The sequence below is a fragment of the Anser brachyrhynchus genome (genome assembly GCF_964034855.1).
Source record: "Anser brachyrhynchus genome assembly, chromosome: 9".
In the NCBI taxonomy this organism is placed as follows: Eukaryota; Metazoa; Chordata; class Aves; order Anseriformes; family Anatidae; genus Anser; species Anser brachyrhynchus.
The window spans coordinates 3,309,658-3,335,811 of record NC_137703.1 but is presented as its reverse complement, the minus strand read 5'-3'; the positions used below and the strand labels follow the sequence as shown (position 1 = coordinate 3,335,811).

Below are 26,154 nucleotides of genomic sequence, written 5' to 3'. Positions count from 1 at the left end.
TCAGTCAGACTGCAGAATACTGAAGTCTAAACATAGAAATTGATAATGGGAGGTTTGGGTGTGGGGAAGCCAATTGTTTTCCTCTTGTGAGTTGATTTAATGTTATATTTCAAAGTATAAACACAATAGTTCCAGCACTCTTTCTTCTAGAGGAAATGCATGCAGCTTCAGATAACAAGATAATGCAGAGAGGATTCATTTCCTACAAGCTGTCTTGGTATTGTTTATTGAGCTAAATAAATGTGAGGGATGTGCAATACATAATCATAAAACATCTTTCTGTGGCAAGAGGAGCTCGATTCTACATGATAACTGATAATGGCTTTTTGTTCTGGTTTTAGAACAAGAATTAGAGCAATCAGTGATATGAAAAACAGGACAAAAAACAACTCAGAACTGATTCTGCATTTAGTCATACATAAGCTTCCCCATAAGTTTCACAAGGCAGGCTGTGACAGGGTGTACAGACATATCTCAGAGGTGTTTCATTAGATGAAATCAGTATTTCTTGATTTGGATATGCTTACAGAGTCATAGCTGATGATTTACTTTTAATTGTTCCTCACGCAAGCCAGTCTTCCCTCTGCCTACCAATAGTTAAGGTGCCTATACAATTAATTATCCATTTACAAATATTACAGTCTCTGCTGTAACCACCCTGTGTCCTCAGTATATCCTAAAGCACTATCTGTTCGATTGCCAGACTAGGTTTCCAGCTTCAGAGTGTAGTTTCAGATCTTTAATTTTCTACCAATTTAACCATATTGAAGATGGCCAATTTCATCCAGATGATGCTAGCTGCCTTTTCTCAATGACTTAAAAGTAATAAGGAAGTCTGACCTTCGTATTTCAAGTGGGGAAAAAAAAAATCCACACCAGTCCTTGCTCTAATGAGCAGCAATTCTATGATTGCACAAGACAACAGCGGTATCTCAAAGCTTTTGTGGCTGCCAAGCAGAGTGAGGCTGCTTTAACAAGGAGCTGAAACACCTGCTGAAGCACAAGGCTAGAGAAGTACTTGAGCTGCAGCTTGTTGTTCAAAACCAACCATTAAAACCATGGTTTCTTGGCAAAAGATAACTGAAGAAATATCTCTTGGAGTATGCCAGTCAAAGGAAACGCATCCCCTTTCCACAGAGACAGATTTAATTAGAAATTCATGCCTACAGGTGAGGCTTGCATAGCAGTGAATAGCGTTACATAGCTGTAGCTATCCTGTTAATCATATAGCGTGACTGCATTTGCATACAAGCAAACGTGGACACACCGGAGAGCTCAGGAAAGGACCTGCTGGAAAATTCCAGTATGGACTAGGTCCAGGTCCCAAGATATCCCTTGCTTTAGAGACTTGTAAAGCAAGACTTTCTGTACTCTCCTCCACCTCCCTTCCTGCTACCTGCATGACCCTCGAGCTGGGGCAGACATGGAGGATAAAGCAGGATTTGGTACTGGCAACACATCTGGACTGGATTATGATTTGTCTGAAAACACCAAGGCGCAATTCCCAGCTCGGCTCAGAAACAAAGCAAGAATTTCACAGCTTGTGTGTGGAGCTGGGAGCTGTCAAGCTCCATCTCAGGCTGGGCCGTACCAGAAAGGGTCTGCTAATATACGAACAGACTATGTCGCTGCTCAGTGGGAGCGACTAGTAATTTGCAATGAAAATAGAATTCAGTTTAATAAAAACATTTCTGATTTCCCTTGAAATTCACCTTCTACCTCAGTTACACGGAGTGCTCTAATTTAAAAAGGCTCTATAGAGTAAAGGGCATTTTCATTTTTTCTTGTATGGACACAGAACTGTGCAGTCCAGGCAAGGAAACACCTCTACTGAAAATAAAATTCCTGTGGAGTCAAATAATCCAAATATTCATGCAATTTAAAAAAAAAAAGACAATGTTTTAAAACTCTGCAGTGCTGTAGATCTTCAGTCTTATGCAGTAAAAGTAGGAACAATTTGCAGGCCAGCAATCTTGCTGCAAACCTGTAATGACTAAATCGTGATTGATAATATCAATTTGTGAGCAGAACTGCCACCACAACGTCCCATAGCAACAAGAGGCATTCTGCACAGGATTTCCCTCTTGTGCAGTGATTACAGTAATAATGATGAAATTGTTTTGAAAGGATTTCTAAGAGTCTGGTATTCCAGCTGAGTCTGGAGCCTGAAGGAAATAAAAGCTACTTTCAAACTTCTAATTCTGTGCGTAAGTTGGGACACAGTCAAAAATTAGCCCAAAATGTTTTAATGCACTTAAGACATGCAAAACCTGAATGGTAAATTTTCACCTTTCATAGGTGGCTCATTACCACTTCAGTCACTTGGCAGCAAATTGCCGAGGTCAATAGTGTGCTTCAGTGCCTACTCAGAAGGCAGGGCACAAACTGAAATCAGCAGTAGTATTTTGCTGGGCTTATGCATATCTGTAGAACACGTCTAGCCAATACCATAATTTCATCCACAAAAGTGGTATAATATTAAGAGATTTTATTTAACACGGATGATAAAAGGTCATTTATGAGGACAGGATAAAATAGTAATGTGCTACGAATTTACAAGTGAGCCTCACTTTTTTCTTTATGCATATACACACACTTACACACTTCCTTATTAGCTTACCAGGGAAATAAGCACGCTAAAGTTTGTGTTGAAAAGGAAGGTCATGCTTCACTGTACAGAAAAAGCTACATAAACTGTCATCAAGAAAAAAAATCCAGAATGGGTGCAACTGAAAATGGGATTTTACAGTTGCTGTGTAACAACAATCTTCTACATTTTTGCTCCATTTCCTGGAGAAGGCATTACAAATCCTACAGCATACCTGAGACACAATTGTCTGTTTGTTCCATGAGTGTCAATAATTATTCTGATTGTTCTGGATTGGAGTAGGGCTTGCCCTATATCAGGGCACAGGAGAACATGGAAAAGGAGAGGTTTCTTCTTTCTTCCGTCTGATTACCAGCTGTGGGAGTGACTGCGAGGAAAGAACCTCCCTGGACAATACAAATATACTTGCTTTACACAGACTCATAGCTCAAGCAGAGCCCTGTTTGCTTGAACTGGCTCCCAAAGTCATAGCAGAGATCCTCATTGTACCATGTTGTGACAGAGGCGCTGGCAATGCCCCAGTAACAACCCGATTGAGATGCCATTAGGGACAGCAATAGCTAATCATTTTAGTCCCTCATCTATTTCCTGAAGTTTAACTTCTCTTTAATCTTTAATTATTTACCATAGCTTTGAAGAATAAAACAAGGAAAAACGGAACCATTGAAGCTGCCGTGCTATCTGCCAAGCTGAACCGCTGCAGCAAACACGATGCGATACAGCCCTAGTCAAATCACCGCGGGGAGCGACTCGTCCCTCAGGAGAGCTCCTCTCCTCTGCTGCTGGAGTTTAAATACAGTAATCTTTTAGAAGTTACTTTACTACCCCTACAAAATGCCTTACCTTTCAGCCTGGCCCCTGATCATCTGCAATTAACATATGTTAAAGTTCCACACTTTGGGAGCAAACCAGGAAGGTGGCCTACTCGTATGAAGGTTTGGCTGACAGTGGCTTAGAAATTTGCAAATATGACAAAGTACAATCAAGGAATGTGAATGAAGAAGCCATCTGCAGATACAGTCAGGCTCTTTGCAACAGGCATTGGATAAGCATAAATAAAACCCACTGGTCAAAATTTAGTATCTTCACATTTACATAGAATAAGTATATCAAGAAAAGTGCAATAATTACTGACAAAGAAAGTGCCCAACAACAAGAAAGTAATATTTGCCTAGAAGTGAACTACTAGCAGATGAGTTCAGTGGTCTCAGATCATGAAATTTGTTTGCTTTCTAATGTTTCTGTAGAACTTGAGCTAAAACAAATATATTTTGTCACAACAGACATTAATGGGTAAGCAAATAGTACTATCTGGAAGGTTTGGGACTGATTTCTTATTTAAAAATGATAAAATTGATCTGAAACTAATTTGGTGTAAAGCTGGATCTTTACACCTCGGTAGCAGGAAGGAATGAAAGGAAGAAAAATAGCAGTCAGTAGCATAATCCATTTTGGATGTGTTCTGTTCTGCCCTTGCAGAAAGATCACTTAAAAAAATACGTAGCCACAGAATTTTCACTGTATTGGGTATTATTATCAGTAAATCAGACCATATTTGAGTATGCGGATTGAACTACTGAACCATTTCATACATGATATGGGACCTTGTGGTATGAAAGCAAACAATTCAACTTTGAATAAGACCATTTTATTACTCTTCATTCTTTAAAGTAATACATAAAAAGCATAAAAGGGTGGGGTTTTATCTTTTTGTTTTTGTATAGCTACATGTAAACAATTTTAGCATTGAAATGCACTTTTTAATATTTTTGGATTTTCTGAAGTTGCCAAGAATCATTGGAAAACACCAACAAATTCAGAGATCTATTTCAAACATCTTTCCTAAAAAATAATAGCTGACCTACCCCTCCAGAAGCAGTTGGATTTTGGTATTCTGGTACAGGATGGTTTTGATTGGCTAAACTGTTTTACTGCATATACTGTCAAGTAGGGATACTTTTAAACTGTCATTTCTAAATGTTTTAGCTCTGTTTATTCAGAGGTGTTTAACAAAGTGTACTTTCTGAGATCCTTTAGAGCTTATACAGATGAGAATCTGCTCTCCTAAAGAAAAAATAAATAGATATCAGAACTACTCTTAGAAACTGAAGTGTTCAAAATTAACCTTTTGTTCAAGAAGAAAAAGGTCATCAAAATGACTAGATTGTAGCTAGCTTCTTGCTAACAAAAGGGAACGAGGAGGACACTTGCTCTCTATTGAGCGAGCAGCTCTCCTTCCCAAAAGAACACAAAGTCAACCTTGGCAGAGCAGGGACTGTCCCCCTCTTGTAGCCAGAGACATTAAAAAAAAAAAGGCTACAGTGAGATTTAGTCCCATCTCACTTCAGTGACTCCTGCTGTAAATATAATCAACACTTAAACCTTGTCAGTAGAGTTGGGGGGGTGGGGGCGTGGAAAAGTAGATGTTAGACATTCAGAAGTTATCCGCATCTTCAGCAAGACCAGACGCTGTGGTGTAAAATATGATCATGTTTAAGCCCTACAAAGGGTTACATATACACAAACACTGAGTCCTCAGTCAGGGTTTTTAATATCTTCCAACATTTCTTCTGCTTCCTGATACTTCTCTACCTGCATTATTAGTGTTACTCTGCATATTACCTGCTCTAAGTCCAAGTCATTTTGTTCTCATATAATTTTATAAAGCTTGGGTAAGACTTTGAAAGACACGTATACATGTCTTTCAGTATATTTTTCAGATGCTGAGCTCTCTAATCAGTTGGTCTAAAAAGGCCAGGAGTAGCAGCAGTAACACAATCTACATTGCTTAGTTGCAGACATAAAATACAAATACATTCATTTCAAAGTTTTGTACCATTAAATATTTGCTCTTTCAAGATAATCTTATTTTTATTGCAACTATAATTTTTCATGGAAACATGGCTTTGCGACACATAACATATTTAGTTAACTTCAGGTCATTTTTTTCAGTTCATTTCACTTAGTAGTAAAAATCTCATGGCCAAATCTACCTATCGATTGATGTACATGAGATTCCTCTTTAAGTCAATAACAGCCCTTAGCAAGAATCAGTGACTCTTTGCTGTTATTTATACATAAAGAGTTTTATTGAACTAAATTGGTGTTCACAGTTTAGCGTTTCACAATTTATCTTATTTATTTATTTTAAAGGATTGTCTTCTCAACTCCATTGGAATCTCAGAATCTACTGTGAACTAAATCAAACCAGAAGCTTACAGGTCAATGATAATCATAATCCAGTGTTTACTGCTTTGTTTATGGATCTCACCATTTTACAAGCAAAATTTCTTATATATGCTTAAATTAGTTTTCGGTGGCATAGCAACAACCAATATGCAAGTAATAACAGGACTGCGTTAAAGGGAGCACTGAATTTATGATCTCCCCAGTAGAAATCCATCAATTTTGATTGGGTTCCAGGCGCAGTTTCTAATATCATTTCACACTATGCTGCACAGTTTCTCACCAAGTTTGTAAATTGCCTCATAAGACAATGTAATACTGAAAGAAATAAACAGAGCTAAATCATTGAATAGATTATTTATTCATTACTAAAGAATGTGTTTTGATTGGCAAAAATATGACTAAAAGCAAGTGTTCCCTACTTTGTTTCTCAGACTAATTCTGAATCTTTTTTAGTATATTGTTATTACTATCACAAAGTCCTCGAATTACAACTGTAAAAAGAATAGCAGGATTGGAAGAGGCATGCCTGTATATTATTGTCCTATAAAATCCTTCAGTCTGGGGATAATTCCTCTGCTTCTCCCTGCCTAGATGACAGTGATCCACAAGACAGAGATTTGATTTTAGACTATGTCCAATTTCACCTATTCCTGATTAAAAACAGTCATTGCAATGAATAATCATGATCTATGATAAAAAACCTGCAAATGGTACGGAATATTTTCTATAACAGATATAACCGTATAACAGATCTAAGTGTGATCTTGTGGATTTCACAGGAGGCTGAGAAACCTCAACCTCTATCTGAAACCTGCTGCAGATTGCATGTGTAGTACTGTAAAGTACTTGTAAAGACTCAGGGAGACTGAAAAGGAGAAAAACGCGGACATTTAGGGCTCCATCATGGATGGTGCCAGCCAAGATCCCAGTCCTGCTCTGGCCATCCTTTCGATTTTATCAAATTGGCTTTTCAGAGCTTCACTCTTGGCCACTACCTGCTGAGTAATTGAGCTGCTGATGTTCAGAGGTACCTGCTGAGCTCCTGGTGCCTGTTAAGACTAGAGCACTTGTAAGAACATGCAGAAATAGGTATGGAAGTGTCTGGAGGAAGTTTTAAAAGAAGACCTAAAACATTTCTGAGCTGCAGGCATTTCTCACATTTCTGGAGGCTCAGGTGAAAAGCAGGCATCCTGAAGATGTGGCTGGGAGTGACTGCAGTAAGTTTTGTTAAAAATCCCCCCCAACCCATTTTCCATCTTGAAAAGTTTTAACCACAATTTTACGACATCGTTAAAAAACTTCAAACAAACCTTCACAACACTGTAAATGCTTCTAAATCTATGCCCAGAACAACTCTGCTCTCACCAGCTGCTAGGAGGAATCTAAATTTTGTCATGAGTGTTTTGGTCTCACAAACTACCCACTCTTAAATCCTATCTGGGCTAGCAGTAAGTGTAATAATTTTAAAAAGGGTGCTAAAAACTTAATGATGAAAAAACTGCCCTCAGGGAAGCTTCTGACCTACTCCTGTCAGTTAATGCTTAGTGATCCCAACAATTAGTTTGAATCCTGAAAAAAATGAGGATTTCTCTTATACATTCTGATTTTCTGTAATAAATCTTGATCTTCTCATTATCTACATGAGTATCATACAATCCTTTTTTTTTTTTTTTTAATCTTTTTAAGCTTTTGTTCTTAAAGTTATCTAGTGGAAAAAAGCTCCAAAGGTTAATAGTGCATTGTGTAACCATTTCCCTTTATTCATTCAAAGTGTGTTACCTTTGCGTTAAGCTACATGTTCCCATTTGAAAGCATAAATAGAAACATCTGATAAACCTTCCTTACACTGTTAGTTATGTCTTAGGACTCTGCCACTTTTTTTTTTTTTTTTAATCCAAACCATGCTCATTGCAATCTTTCTTCACAGACAATATTCTTTAAGTGCCAGTTATCATTTTTGCTATAAGGTCTTCCTGAAATGCTGAGAACTAAGTAAATTAAAATTATTAAATACTGTATGTGAAGAATATTGAGTAAATTACTGCATGTTATAGCTCTAACAACTTCTATAAAGTTAGCATCGTATTTTGGAAGGCAGTCACAAGCAAAATAAGCATCATGCTCATCGAGCCACCCAGATCAAGACCTTCCTCCCCAACCCGCAATGACTATCATTTCTTCTTCTGTACATTGAAATGGAGCCTGTTACCTGTTCAGATCACCCAACAGGGGTTTCCTGGGCACAGGTTACTGCTGGGTTTCAGTTTAAACTGAAAAAAAATGACAGTGCTTAAAATGATCAGCCCTCAAACAGCATAGCTGAGCTGCAGAAGAGGAAAGCACTACATCAGTTTACCACAGTGGAAGAAAAGCTTGATAATTCAAGCAATTGTGTTATTGCATTTCATATAATTAAAATGCAAAGTGGTTGACTTACAAATAATATATGCATTAAATTTATAGCACAGAAAAAATGTTCAATAAAATACATTACCTCCATGTTTGCCCTTTAGTAATAGAACAATCAATGTGATTTTACCATCTTAAGTTATGATGTTAAAGAAAATTATTCCATATTATTATTCATAAATGGGCTGAAAGCCTTTCTCCTTCCATTCTGAATTTGCTTCATGGCAATATCATTCCTGTGGTGATAGATCACTTGCCATTGCTGTTCTAATAATGTGCTACCGGAAAAAGAAACAGGCTGAAAATGATGTGTCCAAGAGTGAGTGCACTGCAAAATGGATCCAGGAGCACACTGCAGCAGGATGAGCACACTGACACATTGAGGGGACTGTTGACCACTACAACCTCCTATTTTCTAGGCTTCGTGGTTTTGCTATTTTAAAGAAAAAGCCAGTCCAGACAGAGAGGAAACCTACAGTACTTCAGCAGAAGAACAATGTACGTGGTAAGACCTAACACCCAATATCAGTTTCCTCCTGAGTAATGGGAACACGACAAGGTAAAGATCGGACAAAAATTGTTTTACGCAAGTTCCTTCTGCTGCTTTACAGCCTGCCCTAGCACAGGTCCTTCTGCGGCTCTTCTTTCTCAGAAAACTTTTACCTTTTAATGGGAAGCAGTCTTTCTTCTTACTAATGGGGAAGTAACTCATTAAGTCTGGAAACCAGATGAATTCAGGTGCTTCAGCAGATGCACACGCTGCACTTTTCAAGCCCTGTGCTCATTTCAGTATGGCTGTCCCTGCTGATGGAGCACACCCAGGGGGCTGTGCCACCAGCCTGTGAGTGGCCAGAGGCAGAAAGTGACCTCACACTCCTTAAAACTTTAAAATGTTTAAGAGACACGGAAAAAGAGGGGAAAAAAATGATTTATGCCTGGTATATGAAACTGTCTGAACCTGCAAGCCAACATGGACGTGCTGTTCAACCTGTCCCTGGAGGTGTGCAGCTTCCTGAAAGAAAATTTTAAGGTTCCTGAGAAATTTTGCTTTCTGCTCCTCTCATGAATTGCCACAAGAGAAGGACTACAAGTGCTGCTGCCAGGACATGGGGCTAGGAAGACACAGGAGCAGTCGCTGCTCCACTCAGCCCCAAGCACAACACCAAGCTCCGTGTTCTCCACAGCCCATCGAGGCTCCTGCCTGCAGATATGGCTGCTGGGGGTCTTGCTGCAAGGCACCTAACCCCACTCTTGTCCCTGGAAGTTACAGATTCACCCTCAGTTCAGGGCAGGGACTGTCATGAGGCAGACAGAAAAACTGCCAAGTGCCTTTGGGATATACAGTTATATTGCATAAAAGTACCCCTACTTACTTCATACAAGAACAACAACAACAAAGTATTTTTAAGACTAATTCCTTGTCTAAAATGAACACATCCAACAAATTAAGTGTGATTAGGCGTATATATTCTCAGTGGAAGTCTGTCCAAGACAGCACACGGGCTGTTCCCCGTTGGCTAGAGGTGTGTTTCACTGCCTCTGCTGGGGTGAGGCCCAGCGGCTCTTGCAGCGACCGGTCAGATGCACCTTGTGAAACAGAGAGACACCCACACACCATCTGTTCTGTCCACCAAGGTGTTCCCGTGGCATCACAAAAACAAACATTTTATAGCTTGGGTTGTCAGAGTACAAACTGCAGACTTTTGAAGAAATTGAGAGCGTCTCCTTGTCAGATTCGCCTTGGGTAAGCAGCTGTAACTAAAGGATGAAGATACCCAAAACCCACCCGCACTAACTTACCTTCTCAGGCCTGAGATCCATTCTGAATGTAATAATTTGCCTTAATTGGCTTGTTAAAGTCATACTGTGCTTCAGTACCTGGAGGGTATAAACCCAAAGGGACAAACAGCAACACAAGGGGTTTTGTGCTGCCCGAGAGATTATTTAAGCATTAGTAATTGATGGCCTGAGAGAAGAGAGGCTGCACCTCCCGATTTCACACAGCCGTGTTTTCTTTCCGAGACAGAAGAGTCAGAAATTACGTTTGGAGCCCCCAGGGAAGGTGGTATGTTTTTCCCCCGATTCTTTCACTCCAGCTACTCGCACTGTGTATCATTTCAGCTCCACTGACCCCAAGTCCTACAGCACATATTACTCCTTATGAAAGAGTTTTAAAATATGAAATAAGTGAGTTATATGCCAAGAACATCCTCGGCTTCTGAATTTGCAGCAAGCAGCATCATGCCGTTTCATGTCAGATGCCCTCAGCGGAGATCTTGGATTCACTGGTGCAGAACCCTCCACTAAATATGAGGTTAAAATTAATGTATTGATTCAATTCTTTTGTAGGCTTTTAAAAGTTCAGACTTCCCATACTTATTCCTTCTCTGTAGTGTAGAGATGCATTCTCTTCATACCCAGTTTTGACGCTTTTTGACTAGTTCGTGCTTTAAGAACTGTGGTCAATATTAAATTAAGTGAAACGTTGCCATACACTTCTAATGCTCAAGAAATTGATATATTTGATAAGTCAACGCATCAGATATTTCAGCTAATGTATGAACTGATATCCTCACATTTTCAGAGCAAAACTTCTCCGAATATTTGAAGAATAATATTCTCAGATGACCTGGAAAAATGTGCTCATCTCTGGCCATTTAGCTGTTCAGTGTAAATGACATGTACGCTGTTGCCTTGCTAAAGCAAACAGGGAGCATGTGAAAGTTATCTAAACATGGCTAACAGACCAGAAGGACTATCTAGTAGTACTGTAAACAGTAAACATACTTCTAAAATATTATAAAATGGGTTTTTAAAAAGGAAAAATAAGGATACTGGTTTAACATTTTTACCTGGTCACCTTTACTCAGTCATTCATTTGAATTTCTTCAAAATGTCTCAACCATTTTTTAGGTCCTGAAAGGAGTCACATGGAACAACAGTAACTTGTATTTCAAATATTTAGTTCTCCTATTCAATTTTGTTGAATGATATATTTGGAAGGACACAAAGAAGAGGCCCAAGTTAAGTCTTTCTTCTTCCAGAGTTTGAAAGAATAGCAATTTAGAGCATTAGAAACTGAGAACCTGGGTAAATTACTACAGCATAAGTACAGATATATCTCAGGTATATATTTTAGACTAAATAGTGGTTGCTGCAGAAATTAACTGGTAGAACAAGAAGCAGCAAAGTCCTTTACAGACCTGCTTGTGATTTAATGTGTAAGTCATGGAGCCCAAAGGCCACATCACTACGGTTAACAGTTCATCCCTGAACTTGATCAAATCACATGTTCTTTTTAAAACCCAGTTAATATTTTGTGAATGGGTGGGGGAAAGAAAAGAAAAAAAATTAAACAGGAGTATTTAAAGAGTTAAAATTTTAGAGATTTTAGTTCAGAGGAAAACAGCTTTTAAAGAAGCCAACTCTAGCCACTTGAAAGTTAAGAATAGCACTGTCTTGGAAAAGGTAGTGCCTAACAAATGCTGAAATAAGCAGCACTGTATTTCTATTTCTTGTTAAGATTATAGCTCAGGCAGTTTTCATTGCTCCTTCACAGTGCTCACAGTAAATCTTGGCAAATAGCCCGTATATTGCACAGCATAGACTGTACCAGAGCTGGTAATTACCCCTTCACATACCGCAGCCTAAAGTTTTGAGAAGTATTAATTTAATATAACAGTGTTCCACTGAAGGCCATATATTCCTAGGAAATAGCATGATAAAAGGGACAGAATTTTGTTTAGCCAATATTTTCTTTTAACAAATCAAAACAGAAAGCACACGTTGTTGATTAGTTGGTGAGATTGGTTTGTTAAATCCTCTTTCACCGAGTACAGAAGTACAGACAGCTACATTAATTTCTCCTGAAGCAAAAATAAATAAGATAAAGCTTTTGTCTGGCTTAACCGTTATTACAAAGTAAAGTCTATTCCTTATATACATTTGCTCAATGACCGTCATAGGCAGCACACCAGGTCCTCAGCCAAATCAAGCATGTCTGGCACCCATCAATGCAAATGAACACTTCTGTGTCAATAATGCAGAATATGCACCCCAAAAATCTTCCTAATGTTCCAAATAAGTAACACCTGGGATAAACACAACCTCCCCAAGGTTTTTTCAATATCCCACTTGCAGTGAGGGCAGGATAAATACGGCACTTTGATCAGCCCTGGCTGATACACAGAGCCCGCGAGCTTTCTGCTCTAAGGGGGGTCTTGTCCTGCCCAGCTCCCACTCTCCTGGTGGCAGACTGGGCACACAAGAAGCAGCCCCACACCCAGCACATTTTAGCTGTGCCTCTTTCCTTTGTCCTGTGCTGAGGAGGCGTGCTTTGGGTGAGATAATTGGGACATCTTTATGCTGCTCCTGCAGCATGAGTCAGAAAAAAGAAAAGGATGAACACATTTCCTTTCTAGCTATGCAATCTCAAAGCAGCAGAGATTCAGGGCCTTATGCCTTGGCAAGGAAGAAATACACATTTTATTGCTGAAGAAAATTCCTCAGGAATCAAACATGGCATCTGACTTGTCAGATAATTACTTGCTGTCTGTGCCAGCCCCATATTCAGCACTGTTGTTATGCTCTTGCTTACTTAGAGGCAAAAGTTTCACTGTGAAGTTGCTTAAACCTTGCTATAGGAATTAAACATCAGTGGGTCTGACAAGGGAAGAGAACAAATTAAATGCCTTAGAAAGGGGAAGGATTAGACTTTCCAAAGTCTATTTGGAGAAAGAACTTGGAAGGCAATTTATGTATTAAAACAGATTTCTAACATCAGGGCTCTAATGCACGCACCTTATAAAAACAAATATTTTTCAACTAAAATGAAAGCCAACTTTTGTCTTTAAAAAAACTGTATTTGTGAGTTATTTATACTCACTTTAGCAGAATTTGAAAAGCATAAGTTGCAGACTCTACCTTTTCTTTCGATTCCCCACAAGCTGTACTGAGCCAAGCATTGTCCTGGCACAAAACTTACCTCTTACAAGGGTCAAGCAGAAATAAGATTTCCTCTCTAGGTTCCCACAGTTGGATGTGTTGAAGAAGGGGGGGGAAACAGACCTGACCCACAAATATTTTGTTTCATCATTCATAACACAGTGCGTATTTTAAGGTAGATGTAAGAAAAGGACCAAAGCTGTAGCACTACCAGGAAAGGAAAGACCAAACCCCCTTCCCTTCCTGTTGTTATAAAGCTCAGCAGCTACAGCCCCTGGATGTTTTCCCTCCCCTAACCCTTTCCAGCTGCCCGGGGTGGAGCCCATTTGCTCTCTTAAGACATTAACTAAAACCCCTTGAGCTGAGGGGACAGGAGGAGCAGCCTAAAACCCGTGAGGATAGAGTCTGACCAGCTGGCTTCTACATTTCCAAAGCATCAAAACATAACCGTCTTGGAGCCTCGCATCCTTGGCAAAGTGCTGCTTTCACCAGTGCCAGTAACCCCAGGTTTCCATCCGTTATGTCGAAAGCCCAGGGTAGGAAAAGCAACGACCTGCAGACAGATTTGACTTTTGCATAGGATTCAACATGACAAGCAACAAACGCCTAGCACTCGCAGCCCAAAAACTGTAAAAGCCAATTGTTTTCTTTGCCACAGCCAGCACAACACACTTCCCCTTTAATTAAGTTCTTAGACCTAGCCTGGTTTCACATCAGAAAAGTGATGTTTGCAAACGGAGCAAATGGATCAGCTGGCATCGCGCGGTGCGGCACGCTGTGGGCTGAGCTCCAGCTTGGCAACGGGCCCCAGGATTCCCACGTCCCCCGGTCGCACATTCAGCTGCAGAAATGCTGATTTAAGCACAGGGAAAAATAAAGGGTACCGCTTCCTTCCCAAATGGATTATTTCAGCAAGTTCAGTGAAGGTTTGTTGAAGTTGGGCATGGCAGGAGAACTCATGTCAAGAGAGCATATGCAGAGTCCCATCTGCTCCTTCCAGGATAAATGACAATAAAGAGAGTATGAACTTCAGTTTTGTTTTATATGTTCCATTTTATTTAAAGTTGACAGTTTTCAAAGTTTTCTGAGCTGCGGGCTCCTCACGTAACTCACAAGAGTTTCAGTTGCTAGGCCTTGGCGATATCAGTTATGTATATACTAAATCTCATTAAAACCAAATGGATTAGCACCACCTACTTTGGGGTGCTTCCATTTGCAGCACCTCGCTAAGCCTTTCAGCCAGGCTTGATTTTCAGAAATACGAAGCACACATTTTTTTTTAAAACCAGCTTAGCGTTGAGGTGCTTCAGCTTGGGCATGTAAAAGGAAAGAGCCATTGAAAATCACCAGGTGCTTCAGAAAACAGAGGGAGGAGGGGTTTATGATGGAGGTTTTGCATTTGTAAGTTTTTTATTATTATTATTTTTAATTCTCAGCCTTTGTAAGGATTTTGAGCAGAGTCAAAGGAGATAAACTAAATGAAAAAACACGTCACGCAGACACATGGCTTTGTACTGGGTGCCATTTGTATTTACTATAGGATCTTTGCTTAGGAATGTAGACGTATTTTAGGGGCAGTGACCACTTTCTGAAGAAGTTTTAATTTAGACACTAGATTACTAAGTTTTGTGACATTACATGCATTAATCATGAATTTAATCAGGCTTTATGAAATTTGCTAGCACCACTTGTACACAGCATTTGAACATATTTTTTCATGCATTCTTCTTTTTGTAGAGAATGAGCTGACCTAAAAGTACCCGTTTGCTGAAATCTCTGCACTCAGGCTGTCTAATGAGATCACTCATATTCCCTTACCCGCTGTACTACTCGTGGGGCTCTTTGGAGTTTCAACCAATGAAGGTATGGGGATCTTTTCCATGCAGCCCTTCCACTGAAGTGGGAGACCATCTTTCTTCTACTGGAAACACTACTTTTAATTTCCTAAGTAATGCACCTTAAATACTGCATTATATTTTTAAACACAGTAAATATTATAAATATAAAAGCAGCCACAGTCACCAGCTGTCTTGCTTTGAAAAGCATTATTATTTTTTTAAGAGAGAAACATACAATTAGATAAAAATCACAATCTCTCTGTATTATAAACATCACTGAAAAATAGAAAATAATGGATATGACTTTTTTTTTAAAAACAAAATAAAAAGATTTATTTCAACAATATTCAGACACCTCCTTGGAGAAACCACAATGTGGCCTCTATTCTTTCACTTTTGTTGCCAGTTGTGTTGACATTAATACAGTGGTGGATGCAAAAGTGTGCAGGTGCATGTGTGCATACAGTAGACGGTGCAGTCATGCTTTTAAAGAGTTGTTCCTGTGCAGAAGCATTCATTTAACCCCAGAGTTTAACAGGTTCCACAAGGGCTGCAAAGCACTGAAGCGACCAAACAAGTTTGTGTGACACAGTAGCTTCTTGCACATTAATTTCATTTTATATCAGTAAAAGCAATAATATATCTAAAGTATAGTGTGGAAGTTTGAAACAGATAATTTTCCATGCAGAGCGCATTGGTTTGCTCTTCAACAATTTGCTGAATTAATCTACCGGAGACTGTTTTGTTGTAGCACATAAAACCTGACTGAATATTGTTTTTTCAGTCCAGGTGAGAGGTGCTGGGTTTCAGGGGGTGATGGGGCTCCAGCAGCAGCCTGGGATGGACGCATAGGACTGAGGGTCCCAGGGCTACTCCAGGGGAGGATGGAGGTCAGAGCACCCCAGCAAGGCAAGAAGCTGGAGGCTGCCTGAGGCTTTTTTAAACTGGGAAAATTAGATGAACAACGTCTTGACATCTTCAGACATCAGGTACATATCACGTTCAACATCTTGACATCTTCAGCGGTCAAGTACACGGCCTGTTCTGCTGTGTTTTCCCAGAAGCTGATCACAGCAGTGGTATTTACAGCTTTACAAACTGAGGATGCCTTTTGGTGTTTTGCTGGCAACTACTTGCATTCCCTATTACATTTCATATCTTATCCTATCACTTTTACCTTTCTTCCAGCATCACTTCTTTTCCCTGCCCATTTAAGAGAGCAGGTGGTACTTTCTGAACTTCACAATCTTCTCGATGTGGTGAGTGCAAAGTCATTTCTCTACTGATATTAAAAAGCAGCAACAGTGGTTGACCCTGATTCTGCACTGTGTTGCACCACTTTTTGAAAGCCGAGGCTCTAAGTGTGTGACAAATTGTTTCTGTCCTGTTTGGGAAGCAAAACAGGTAACAGAAATAGCTCTCTACAAACCTAAGCTATATATAATTGCCAACCTATGTACAAAGCCATACATATTTTATGTGCTGCTGATCTACAATTAGTAATTAACATTCATTCATTTATTGCATTTCTCTTTTTTCTACTGTATTCTCATTTACCTGTATTGTGTTGTCTACATCCTTTCTGAAATATCACTTTTGTTTACCTAAAACTTAAAATCTATTGAACAAATACACTCATCTCCATGTTATAGCTCTCTTATCAGTTCTTAATTGCTGCCTTTTTATCATTCTATTTTTCCTGTGCTATTTTCCATGTAATTACCTCCACATTTGTACTTAATTCTTCCACTTGCTACAAGCATCAGAGCAGCAGGTCTGGTCTGCTCCCAAAGGCAGAGCAGGGGGCCTCAGCTCACAGCTGCATTACTCCAACACCTTTTGGGAACTTTGGGCCCATATGGAAAGAAAAATCTCAAGTTTAAAAAAAGAGTACATGTATTTTACTTGACTGCAGGAAACTATCAGCAATTTTTAGAAAACATTATTTGAGTGTAATACAATTTGCTCTTTAACTTTCTGTGAATGCAGGCAAACGGATGTTTGTGTGGCAGCAGCACCAGCCTGATGCGATGCAGCCAGAGGTGATGGGCAGGAACCAGGGGACACAGCCAGCAATTTTGGGCATCATTCCACAAAAAAAAAAAAAAAAACACTCCCTGGGTCTCCATTTGCTGATATACTTCCGCACAGCCAAAAACCAAAACCAAGAGGAGATTGCCACCGTGCTTCACCCTTCCAAGCAGCACGGTTCACCTGTGGTCTGTTACGCCCACCTCCTGCTCGAGGCAGGGACAGTCACTGCATCCCACCAGGCTGCTCAGGGCTTTAGCCAGCCCCATCTTGAAGACCTCCCGGGATGCAGATGGCACACTTAGATTTATTGTACTGACTCGCCAATACAGTTATCAGCGTTTAACCTTCACTGCTCTCACAATCGTCGTTCTCCAGGCAGGACGTTTCTAACAGGAGCTTCATTGTCATTCTCCATCGGTATTACAATAAACAGCCCTCCCTAATCAGCATTCCCTCGGTGCCAAGCCCAAAGGCAATCTGCTGGAGAAGATGTGATGAAACCAGAAGAGATCAATACCAAAAAGTTTTCACAAACTCAATCTGGCAAGGTTAGCGTGGATAATATTGATAGATAAAGATCTAACTCTATCACACATGACAACGGGACGAAAATAAGAGTGTGCAGTGATGCGCTACTTAAAGTTGTACCACTGTGGACTTAGAAAATGTATGGGAAACTGTTGTATTTTCCCTAATAACAATAACATCAATAAAGATTAAAATGTACTATGGGTAGTACTGATTTTAAGGATAAACTATAAAATTATGAAATACCTACTGTACTTTTAAAACGCATTTAAGTAACTCCAAGAATTAATTCAATTTGCTTTATGAGCTGTGAATTGAATAGCAAATACAGATGAATTATAAACACATTTTTCGGTATAATGAAAATAAAATTTCTCAGATAACCTTTGAAATCTTAGGAATTTCTATTAAATCCGTACATCTTCCCTTACTTGTGGGATTTCTATAAAAGAATTAATTTTTAATACAGAAAGACTGAGGACTTTATTGTGCTAGTCACTATAATAATGTTGCCCTGCCATGTTCACATCAGGGATATAAAAATCAAATCATCGTGAACAGGAAAGGGTGAGGAGAAACAGCCCTGAGGATGCAGTTTCCTTAATATCTCTTCCTCTTTTACAAGTCTATATAAGATACTATTTCTGATTGATTTCCACCGATATTAGCAAGTTATGGTTTTATTTGTTTTTAATGTCATATTTCAATGATATAGGAGAACAAGAAGGAAATTAGAGAAAGCTAATGATCACCACTACCTTTTCTTGATAGCACTGAGAAATTGCTTATCTGGCACAAACCTGTGCCTGCAGTCTGCACCTCCAAGGAGACCATGTTAAGTCTCTGAAACCTAGCCACAGTCTGCAGAAATAGGATATATATATATATTTGAAGGCAAATGAATGGTCCAAAGTGCTTCCATTTGCTTATTTATTGTTTATTTGATAACATCATAGATTTTTAAGTTCCTTTTATTCAGTGAATAAAGAAATCCCTGAGAATATTCTGGCAGAAACGTCACAGCAACTTGAAGAAGGCAGCACAGTACCTACGGATTGCGTGGCACATGTCTTCTAATGCAATACGTCCAGGCGGCAGAGCTGGCAAAGGTGTGACTGCTGAAACATCTTGCACCAGCAGGCGGGCTGTGCAAACCCTTGCAGTGCGCTGCTGCGATGCCAAACGACACATGCACCCGCACGGGTGTCTGTCTCAGGGGTCTGCCAGCTTTCAGGAATGTAGAGCAACTTTAACCTTAACCAGCCTTGGGGTAATTCAGGGAAAGCTGCTTCAAGTGTTGCAAAAGGAAATTGGAGAGGGTAAAACGGTCTTCTTCAAAGCCCTTGGAGACTGCGGATGAAGAGCTGTAAAGAGTGGTTGCTGGAGAGAATTAAAGACACTGTGTGTGTGCAAGTACAAAATACTCGGCAAGCAGATCACCTGCCTTCCTTCCCTTGCAATAACGCTGCGGGACACCGTGATTCCCCGGCACTCAGGTTGTGTGAAAGGGAGAAGCTGGCCTCCCAGATCAAGGGTAAATTCGTGCTGTGCACGTATATTCATATACAGCAAGGGCAAGTCCTGGTTTCTCATATCAGAGTCCAGGAAAATACTAGTAAAGGTTGTGCATCAACTTAGGATTTTATTTTATTTTTTGTGACCGTGATCTGAATGTAACTTTAAAATACTATAATCTCTTTTAAAACCTACATAGGGAAAGCATTTCATGGGTAACTGTAATACTGTGTACCCACTGCTGCCAAGCTGAAGCAGGACAAAACTTATGAAAATGGTGTTCTCAGATTTTAAGAGGATATTAAAAAACAGAATAGAGGAAAGTAGAATAACCTCTGCAGGGAGCACTTGACAGCATCCATCCTGCCCGATTTTGGTATTTGTCTGAACATTTTACAGACTTGCTCACATTTTGAGCGTGGATGTGCGCTTAAACAGATTCAGCAAATGTTCACCACTAAAAGGATGCATTTCCACTCTATAAGCTTCAAAGATGAAAAATTTGCAAGAAGCCTTAATGTCATCACCCTTTCTGATAAGCCACACAGACAGACGTGTTTTCAGATGCCTTGGATTCGTACTGTATAAATCAGCACCCGAGAGAGGAACGGCGACGGTGCCTGCGGAAGCTCTGCCTGCCTGCTCCCAGAAACCAGGCTGAGCGACGACGCCGTGCTCTGAGCACCTGAACAGGAGCAGCAGCAACCTGGGGCTCAGATTATGTATTTGTTGGTGTGTATCTGACCTGTGTACGAATGTGATTTCATGCAAATATTTTGGTGGAGATTAGTTGATAGCAAAACAGAACCGGAATGCTAATGATTTTTGGCAGCACATGCAGAGGATGAAAACTCATTCAATCCAAGGCAAAGTGTCAGCTTTAATAAAGTAATGTCATGCTATGCCTCCCCCATAGCTGGCCTATACTGACATGAAAAATTGTAATGGTGGAAATGCAGAACTTTGGAGATATAAATAACTTGAGACTATGTTATAAAATTTCCAACTGGGGCGGAGGAAAACTGTAAACATACATTAAGTGACTGCAGTGAAGAATATTATTGCCACCTATTGACAGCAGAACCTTCTGAAATAATACAGCCTCTTTGCTGCTATTGAATCGAAATTCCTCCCTGGCAGAGCTTTACAACAGGCGGCTCCTGCTGCATTTGTATGGCAGGGGATACAGGTATTTTGAATACCATAAACATCTGGATTTAACAAGTACAATATTATCTGAGAAAGTTACAAACAAAAACACACAATCCACAAAAAAACAAATCTCAGCCCTCAGGGAGGTAGCCCAGCAGTAATTCCACACCCTGTCAAACCAGGACTGGCACCCATGGGGCACTGCAGGTGGTGCCACCAATGCTAGGAGGGATGGAAGAGGCACAGAGGAAGGGGACTGTCACACACCCACACGGCCACAGAGCACACATTGTCATCTGTTTGCAGGAGCAAGTGCCTTTCTCCCCTGGGGCTTGTCTGCAATGCTCCAGCTCGGAGCCCCCCGCTGCCCTCAGCTGCACGCTTCCCCTTCCTCTCAGACTTCTCAGCTGGAGACACCTCAGTAGCTTCCTAAAACTTCCTTACAGCATTTATTAGAAAACAAATGTAAATTCAAACTGCATCAAAAGCAAGCACCGCTCAGCCATACAGGATTTAAAATCTGAGTAGTCACTTAGCCAGAATTGCCAGGTTCGTAATTAGCCTAATTTCAGCCAGTACCTTTCACCATCTTGCCCTCTTTTTTGGTGTCCTATTAGCATTTGAAATATGAACCCCCCTCCCACCTCTCTTGTCAGGCACTCAGTTATATTATTAGATACTTCAGCGTGACTCATTCTTGACAGCCCACTGATTTCTGATCTAATTTGGGTCAGACAGTGCAGATGGAGACCAGCATCCTATTGAGTCCCCCGATTCAGGCACTGCTCTGTGGAAATCCAAGCCCAGAAACATCCATCTTTCACCGGCCCTCAACAATACGCTCTCTGAACCACTTGCACCTAAAGATCCTCAATATCATTTCACAGCTTGGTGAAAGATAAAACTCTATAGGCCAGAACAGTTTTATGCTGCAGAACAATTTTTGGAATACCTTTGTTTAGGTATTAAAAATATTATTCATGTATGATTTATGTATTCAATTTCTAGAGCAGGGCGAAGTGATTGTTGTTTTAGTAATCTGTATTATGGGAGCGAATTTGAGTTTGAATCATGTTCTGTTTCCCTGGGAAAGGGTGGATTCATTATTCAGTGTCTTTTGCAGTCTCATCACTTTTTAAGAAAAAAATGAGTATAAACAAGAAAGATTAGTTACAGTACCCAATAGAAAGAATAATCATGTTTAAATAGTTAATAGTTGATATTTCCTTTTGGGAGTTCACAATAAATTTAGTTTACAGAAATTTTACTTAGACAACAATAAAAAAAGTCTCAGCCAAATTTAGGAAAGTTTAAAAAACTGTTCAGAAATGTGTTTTTTTTTCTTTGAAATCAACACTAATGCAATAATCAACTTTAACATGACAGAAAACACAGGACCTAACCCTTGTTGGAGACTGTTTTTTCTAAGAAAAAATATTGTCTGGTACAAAGCCTCTGGAGGGAGAAGAACTTTTCAGAAATCATTTTGAGTTTATGCTCCCTGTTGCTAAAGAGCTGCATCTGCTGAGTATGCCTGCCTGCACTGGTTGCTGACTGAGCAGTCATCCTGTTTTTCTCCAGTCAAATTCTGCACTGTCCAGTACGTCCATCACCAAATCACTCCCAAGCCCTTAGATCAGGGAGTGGAGTTTCTCTGAAACCCAAGTTTCTTCTTGTTTCCTTTCATCGTTTAAAGTCCTGTAACCATTCTGTCTTTCTTTATACGCTTCAGTTATTGAAAGCCTTCCCTGAAGGCCTGGTGCCAAGCACTCGCCTGCAGGAGAAGCGGCACATGCACCACTCCTGGAATTCCCCTGTTCTTCCTCTTCCATCACAAGATGCTGGTGGTTTCATTGGCCTTTATGATGGCATTTCTGCATGGGCTCATGTTTACCTCTCCCTGTGGGCCATCTCAGTTTTTTATTCCCAGGACAAGCTTCCCAGCCCAAGGGAAAGGCCACCTTCCTCTCCATGGGTGTAGGACAGCATTCAGCAATACTGTAGTAAGTGCTGCTTGAGCCTAGCTTACTAACCCACTCCACAAAGTCCTCTTCCTTATGGCCCCAAAGCGCATTCCTGTCTTCCTCAGTATAAATTCTTTATTACATTGTTTTTGGTCCACATATTTTTGCAGCTCTGATGTTTTTGAAGTATCAAGCTCCTGGACTCCATTCTGGTTTTGCATAATATTTATTATCAGCTCAAGAGGACTTGGAGAACAAAGAAATAACTTTTCATTTCCTTAGCATACTCAGCTTTATATGCCAATAAGCACTCTACAACTGAGTCTGAAGACGCAGCATATTTCAAATTAGGACTTCTCTCCATCAGTCCTCTGAATTCAATGGTACATCAGTGATATTTCTACCCCATACCATCTGCTCCAAGGCCTCACATGGTGGCAGAAGTTGCATAAGCTTTTATTTTTTTCCCCCCATCTTTCCCAATACAATTGTCCAAGGTGTAAAGAGATTGTTCCGGCCATTTGGGTGTGGGGTCCTGCTGTTCACAGCAGTTCTGGCTCTTTTAGGCCACTGAGCACTGAAGATAATTTACCCCCAAGATAGGAAAGAACTAATGTCACTTATATTATAAAATACCACTCTTCTTACTTTTCTCCCTTAATTGATTCATCTTAAATAGGTTCTCACTATTGATTTTATCATTCCAGCCATGCCATCCCTCCTGCTAGGTCTCAGTAACATGAAGTGGGTCTAATTTATACTTATGAGTCATTCCAATTACCCTTCCTCATTATTCTCTCAACATAAGCTATCCGATTTTTTTCCCCTTCTCCGTTCCTTTGTTTGTTCATTTTACTTTCCACTAGCTTGATTTTATGCTAGAAATGAATGCTTATTTATTCCTTGTTTCTTTGATTCCCTTCTCCTCCGTGACTGTAATGGCCCCTGCAGGAGTCCTTCAGCTCCTGTCTCAGCGCAGGCAGGGGTCACCTCACCTGCCCGTTCCCCAGAGGGCTGCGATGTGCAGATTTCTGACCCCCTTCCCAGTGCTGGACCGCGGTGCTGAGGTGCCAGCTTAAACGGAGGGGTGGCCAGCTCTCCTGCCAGGAAAACCGGTGTCCCACTGCTCTGGAGCATGTGGGAAACCCATGGGGGAAGCATCCCACTGTTGGGGGTGAGCTCTTGGAGCTGTTCCAGCCAACCTGCACAGGTTTTATTTCATCTTGCAATGAACATAAATTAGCTCGATTTTTCTATTATGCACCTAGTTTCCACACTGTTTTGATTGTTCATACTTGAACATTTTAAAGCATGTGCAACTTCATTGCTCATTTCCCATGTATAACTGTACTGTCTGCAGAAATAACTCCACTACCGCTCTCAGGCTTCAAGGCTACAAAATAAAATGACAACATTGATTTCAACAGCTATAAGATTTCTGAACAGGAATAAAAAACACGAAACGAAACTACACAAGTCATATTTGAATGCACAGTAACCACCCCAAGAACATCGGCACTAAGCACCGCAAACACTCGCTGTGCCTCCCGCCTGCCTGCGGCTCGATGCCTCAGTTACACACCGCAGAGGAACAAAGCCTTGCGCATCCTCGGGTGTCTGTGTCGCGCTCAGAGGTGCCACTATTGTTAGCTTGTGTGGAGAGATGAGTAATCACAGAAACAAATGAGCATCCTGACAACCCACCGGATGCATTGCAACACCGTAACTGCTGCTGCAGTCTTGCAATAAGGAGGAAATTATCTCATTTAAGTTTCACACTTTTCCAGACCTGGGTTCATACTACTTCAGTAGTTATCTTCTCCTCTTAGTATCTGATTTTTTATGATCTTCACACACTTGGTGACAGGCTTTCAGTCCACGGAGGGAAACATTTCCCTTCCAGAAACGCCAAAGTGCTCATCTCATTATTTTTATGTTTCAAAGGGTGGCACACTACCTCACTATCAGCATCAGCAAACAAGCTTTTGTAGGCACTTTTTCAGGAGGGGATCTTTAGACAAAAGCTTGAGTGCTCCACATCTGATCACAAAGCAAACGAGGCATTTGCCAGAGCATCTCAGCACAGGAGATCATTTCAATGTATGCTTAAGTGCTTGCTGGTTGTCAGCATAGTTATTTCAAGTGATGTATCTACAAGTGGACGGCCATAACCAGGAGAGATGAGAAACTCTGGGACTGCATTAGGGACAAAGCGACCTGAGCTAAAGCTTGCTGATTGTTGCAGGAGTGCATTCGTTTATGAAGAACAAACAGGTCACTTTGGAGTGATGAGCCACTTCAGGATGCAAGCTTTTTTGACAGGATAGGATCTGCACAGTCCAAATCTAATCTCATCCAAGAAAATAGGCAAAGGAATTCAGTATACCTGAAGATTACCAGTTCAGAGGCATACCACTTTTTCCTGATTTAAGAGAAGTTAAGGCCTTGATTTGAAAATCAATTTAAAAACACAGTTGCTTTTTTTTTTTAACCTCTCCCCACGCAGCTCTCACACACAGAATATTTCTTCCCATCAATACACAAAACTGCCAGTTCTGGATATCACGGCAGAGTTTCTTCTTGGTACTAAAATAGCTTCCAATATTTTTAAATATAAAATCAATATATTGGAAAGATAATAGAAGCACATTTGTACCCATAGTAGTCACGGATCCTTAAGAATACCCACATTTTAATACTTAATTCAACACACGAACAGGTACCAACAGAGCTCAGTTGTCATTTAAGATAGAAATAAAATATTCCAATATATAGCTCCTTACCTTCCCTACAGCAACTTCCCACAGATGCAGAAAATCTGCTAACATCTCTAATCTACATTAACCAAGAAACACAAACAAAGGACTGTAGGAAGGAATCAGGTGGGTATATACATACAAAATTCGCTATGAAGTTGTTTGATTTTCATGGAAAACGCTGTTAAAAAGCCTTCAAAAGTACTCAAAGACATACGTTATTCCTTCCTAGCCAATATTTCTTCTCATGACAAAAAATAAAAGCAATAACCCCCTAAGCAAGGAGCCCAGCTCCTCCCTTCTGACTTAAGCATCAGCTTGTTGCACTCTCGGGGCTGTTGAATTCTTTGGGGAGGGTGCACATGCTGGAGCGCCTTCCTGATTTGGCACCTATGGTTCTAAATAGAAGTAGGGCTCTGCAAAAGCACTGAGCACAAAGTCGTGTTTAACTGGAAAAATATTTACATATTACTTTACAAAAAAACACCTGCTTATTTAGAAGCCCAGAAATCAGCATTTACCAACAGAATGGTACTTTTTAAAAGTGCTACCTTCTCACTTCTGATAGCATTTCTCTAAAGATCTTTGTGATTTCCTGTTTCAAGCACATTTTCTTGGCTATTTAAAAATTTTGTTTTACAAAATTCTACAATACAGAGTTGAGTTTTTGGTTATCCTTATTTTTGTAATTCTGTTTCCAAAATATACCAAGTGGGATTTTCTACTTGTATGATTTAAATGATTCCCCACGTGCCCCAAGATGCCAGCTTTCATCACATATACAGTAAACAAGTGTTTGAAAACAAGGAAGGCTAGTGTCTCAGTGAATTAATTTACTTTCCTGTGATATATCTTGCTTTCAGACTAAGTCAATCTGTACAAATCCAGCAATAAGTGAAAACACAAGGAGGGAAATGAAAACAAGGGGCAACAAGAAGGGACAAGCAACCCAGGAAACTGCAACGAATGAAGCTAGAGTCATAGATGGAGTTGCAAAAATGTAGTAGCAAAATTTGCTAAAACTACAGTAAGAACCATACTACTAAACTGACCAAAAGAGAAACAAACACTGGAGAAGAGGAAAAAAATTCAATGATCGAGCAAGTTTGAGAAAGCCATGACATGACACCCAATTGGTAACTGCTCTAGCTTTCTTCACTTATTACATAGAAGTTTCATTGACAGGGGCTCCAACTAAATGCTAAGTGAAATTTAAG

At 40.1% G+C, this 26,154-nt stretch overlaps 1 protein-coding gene across 1 annotated transcript in view; it reads right to left on the bottom strand.

Annotated features, from left to right (window-relative positions):
* LOC308199620 (uncharacterized protein) overlaps window positions 1-26,154 on the bottom strand; it is a 372,210-nt gene that overhangs the window by 190,838 nt on the left and 155,218 nt on the right. The window lies entirely within an intron of this gene.